Source organism: Sciurus carolinensis, chromosome 10 (genome assembly GCF_902686445.1).
Source record: "Sciurus carolinensis chromosome 10, mSciCar1.2, whole genome shotgun sequence".
NCBI lineage: Eukaryota > Metazoa > Chordata > Mammalia > Rodentia > Sciuridae > Sciurus > Sciurus carolinensis.
This window is the reverse complement of record NC_062222.1, coordinates 109,188,895-109,193,779: the sequence shown is the minus strand read 5'-3', so window position 1 is coordinate 109,193,779 and position 4,885 is coordinate 109,188,895. Positions and strand designations below refer to the sequence as shown.

Genomic DNA, 4,885 nt, shown 5'->3' with positions numbered 1-4,885 from the left:
TATCCCAGCAAGATTACAATGGACTTTCAAATGAACTGGCATTTTACTCAAAATTTGGGTTGTGGGGAAATTAACTTCTCTGTTACATAATGAATAAGTAATAGTCACATAAGAAATAGACTTTTTTTTTTAAAGAAGAAAAGGGTGGAATTTAATCTTTTACTTATAGGACACTGTAAGATATGAAATCCCACCTAGAAATAAGAAACCCATTTAGAAGACAAGTTTCATACAGTATGTACAGTTTGGAACTGTTCAAGTATAGTTTTGTTGTAAAAAGTGCTACAATAACAAACCACATTTTAAAAGAGCTCTTAGTAAATAAACAGTAAGATGAAATTATACCGAACATAGTACACAACAAACTTTATGCCTCAGTTGTACAGCCTAGAAGTTAAAGGTCCCAGGAGTCCCATCCTGAACTTGGAAGGTATAGCCTCAAAGGGAGTTTCTGGCACCACATTTTGTTCTTCCTCTTCCTTTACTGAAAAATACTTCTCAATCAAGTTTAATGAGGCCTTGTACTCAGACTCATTTTCATGGTTCTGTAGAGCTTCAGTTTTGTCCAAGCCTCCACATTCTTCAATCATTATACTCAGTTTCTCAGTTTCACCTAGTTTCTCAGCAACCTGAAAGATATTTGAAATGGCATCCAGAATAACCAGAATAATTTTGGTATCTTTCGCAGTTAAGAGGTTCATCAATGGTTCTATTATGCCACAATGAACAAGGTATACAATCTGTTCAACTGTCCCACCACTTGTATAATTGGTCACAGCCCATACAGCTTCCTTTTGTGTCTTAAAGTCTGCCTTAAAGAGAACACCAACGAGGAATGGGACTAATCCATGATTGACAAATTGCTGTATCCGGCCTTGTCGGCCAACTGTGATGTTTGACATTGTCCATGTAGCTTCCTTCTGAAAATTAGTTTTGGTGTTGGTTAGTTAGGCTGGGAAAGACTGTGAGTGCACCTGCATCTATCACAACCTGAGTCTGTTCATCTGTTCCAGTCACAATATTCCCGATGGCTTGTAGAGCAGGAGTCACGATTGGCAATTCAGAAGCTTCCAGAAGCTTTACAAGTTGGGGCACAACTCCTGTTTTCACAACCATTTCAATGCGTTTGTTTGGACCATCAGTAAGGTAGGAAATAGCCCAGCAGGTATCAGCTAGTACTTCTGTATCATCATGATGCAGGAGAGGAACTAAAGTGGGAAGAATTTGCTCAACATCATCTAATGGGGGTGCAGGATTCTTGTTGTGACAAAGATTTGAAAATGTCCAAGTGAGATTACATAAGTAACCACATGCTGAAGTTGACAGATCAGGAACTGCAAGAAGAGCCAGCAGTGGGTCCACTGTGGCATATTTGATAACCAAGTCTCGGGAAACTGAACCATCACCTGCAATGTTTCCTGGAGCCCATACAGCTTGTTTACTGATGTGAGCGTGCAGAGATGCCAAGAGAGAAATGAATGCTGGGATAGTACCTCCATCCACCACAGCCTCAGTCTGATGTCCCAGAAGCAAAGTTAGTGACAAACAGAATGGGACTACAATCAGTTTTGCCCAAAAAGGACACAAATTTCAGATCAAAACAGCCCGGATTCTGTTGTCTATGGGGGGGGGTGGGAGGCTGTTTTTCCCAAGAAAGCAATTTCCTAGCAGCTCGAGAAGCTTGGAGTTGGCTTTCCAGATTGTTGCTCTTTATGCCTTTGACAGTGTCATCAACAGACTGATTCACAGTGCCCTGGTTGTTGCGGTTTTCCTGTAGAGGTGAAGGAGCATCGTCAGGAAAGGAGCTTACACTTCTCCTTTTCAGCATCTGTCATCCTTCTTAGCCTTCCTCAGCTCCACGTCGTTAACTTCTATTGGGCGCTGCCTCATTTCTGTGCTGTCTTTTCCCTTGTTCTTGAATCTAGTGAGCTGGCAGATTAGCATTCTCATTGGTGGACATGGTTATGAGACAAAGGGAGAAAGCTGCAAGGCTGGCTCGGGCTTCCACAGGAGGCGGCTCGCAGGTTGCGCATCAGCTGCCCTGGAAATGTCCACCGCGGCTCAGCCCAGAGACAGGGTCAAGAAATAGTCTTTACAGAGATTACACCAAATGATCGCTCAGGTCCCTTCCAGGCTCCAGTATTCCAAAATGTAGGTTGTCTCTTGTGAGCCCAAACCACCATGACATCTTTGGATACCAGACCCAGCCAGAACGCAAATGCAATAGGAGTTCTCACCATATTGCTTTAAACTGCTGAGCTCAGTGACTCTGAACCGTGGTGTCACAGTTAGAGTTACTTGATGTGTTCTGAAGTTTGTAGATGCCTGGACTCCACTCCAGGGATGACATCTTGGGATGTGAATCCCAAACAGAACCCAGGCAACTCTAATGTGCAACCATGATTAAGAACTTAGCTCACCCCACACATGGGTGGGGTGACTATCTCGCTGGCTTACCACCTTCTTCAAATCAAGGCCCTCTGTGTTATTCCAAGAGCCAACTTTCCAAGCATCCTTGAGCACTTTACAGCACATACAGGGACACTGGAGCCTGAAAGGACTTGAGCAATCATTTAGTACAAACTTTGGAAAGACTATTTATTACTGTGATTATTTCTTATTCTTTTTTTTTTTTTTTTTTTTTTTGCGTTACTGGGAATCGAACTCAGGGCCTTGTGCTTGCAAGGCAAGCACTCTACCAGCTGAGCTATCTCCCCAACCCTATTTCTTATTCTTTATGTAACAGAGAAATTAATTTCCCCACTACCCAAATATTGAGTAAAATGTCAATACATTTGAAAATCTGTTGTACTATTGCTGAGAGAGTGCTTTGTTCACATAATTATAAGATTATAAATCATTATTATGTGCTTAAGTTCCCTGAGGGCCAATACAAGGAACTTGATTAGTTTCATTAAGCATGTGCGGGAAATACAACTTAATTTATTTTAAAACATCATACTCGTTAGAGTTGTCTACTAATTTAGATGTGTTTTCCCCAAGTTATACCGAATCAGGGAGGCTGAAAAATAATAGTAATTTGTAGAATAAATAGGTTACTTTTATCAAAGGTACTTAGGAGAATATTTATAATAGTTTAAAATGAGAACTAGATTTTTGAAACATGGACAACTCTGAGCGGACAACTGATTTTCAGATAAGATATTTGAGTAATTATTCAGATGAATCATCCTACTTAAAAATTCTGAATAAAATATTTATTTAAAGTATTAAATAACAGACAAAGTGTTCAGGATTATCAGGACAAATATCTTAATGAAAGGAGACAGACACATGGAAAGACTCACAGAGCACTGAAGCTGTTGCCCGAGGGCATTTACCAAACAAAATTCCCTTTTGGTTTGCTGACTTCCCAGAACAGGAATGAAGAAGCCAGAACTAGGACATGCGCAAGGTGGAAAGGCTTCACCTCTGTGAAGCTCAGACCTCTAAGTGCTACAGCTTCAGGGTAAGGAAACCAAAGGAACATCCCCTAACTCCCCACTGTCAGGAGACACACACACGCCCACACACACACACATGCCCACACACACATGTCAAAGTGACTGACAAGATGTGATCACATGCCAGTCATCCATAAAGTCACAGCCAGGATTTACATTACCTGGGGAAAAAAAAATAGACCTATAGTTATTTAAATAATATCTTCCCATAAAGAAACTAGATGTTTTTACTGGCAGTTTCTACCAGTCAGGAAGACAAACTTATTTGAAACTTATTTGAACAGAATAATAGATGCCCCAGAAATTAGATACAAGAAATATCATGAAGTAAGGCCATATCCACACAATTTCAATAAAACATTTCTGTAATTGTACCTTCACCAATGCTAAAACTTGTTTATTACAATATACTAAGCAATATGGTGAAGATCTTTTTTCCTCTAATTCCGTCAAGTGTTCTGTGGGAAGCCATCCTTATTTAGCAGAATCAGACTAGGTTGAGCCATGGGATGCAGAGGCCTGGCTTCCAAGAACTAACTGCAACAGAGGTCTGTCCCGGATTGCCAGGAAGCATGTGGTGCTGTGTGAGAGTGGTTCCCTGTCTCCTTCTAGAATATTCTCCCTAAGAGAATGACTCCCCTAACTCCACCCTATCCTGTCCATCACAGAAGAAGTTCCTCCCAGTCTTGCCCCCTTTACCTGTGTGTTATAAATAAAAGAGAGTTGGGCTACTCCATGTTGTTGTTGTTAGAGGCCAGAGCTGGTATGGCCAGATCCGTCACAGCTGCCCTCTAATAAAGAGTATTGGCTCTTGTGTTTTTATTGAGTAGATAAGTTCTTGCATAATAGATTAAAAATACAGCCAACATCATCCTCCAGCAATTAACCCTTTTCTCATCCATGCAGAACGTGGTTGAGAGACCCCAGCCACGGTCTTCTATGTTGCTCACTACATTGATTGCCATTACTGTTATATTATTTAATGTTTGAGCATTTTAGAAAATGTTGTAAAATCTATGAAGAGTCAAAAAGTAGTTTACTTACAAGAATCAAAATCACAGTACAGCATGACTGCAGAAAGATGACAAGTCCCTTGACTATAATAAAATAATGATTTAATTAATATTAACATTTTCATAGTTTTTCATCATTTAAAAACTAGTCTGTATTATTGGTAATAAAAATTATTCAAGTCCATTTTTCTTTGACTTACCCAATAGACATTTTAGATTACATCAAATTTTTAAAAATTGTGCCAATTCACCATTCCAGGTGTTTACTGATACATGTAGTTAATGCTATTTGCTACATGGTCCTTTCTTCCATTAATTACATTGCATTTTAAGATTGGAGCTAAGGAAATTTGCATAATTATCTACATGCATATTTATACTCTGTGCCTATAGAATCACAGGGAGCAG

The 4,885-nt window shown here is 39.8% G+C and overlaps 1 pseudogene; it reads right to left on the bottom strand.

The window, feature by feature from the left end:
- Positions 1-387: 387 nt before the first annotated feature.
- On the bottom strand, positions 388-1,960 carry LOC124994968 (importin subunit alpha-1-like; annotated as a pseudogene).
- Between the last annotated feature and the right edge of the window lie 2,925 nt (positions 1,961-4,885).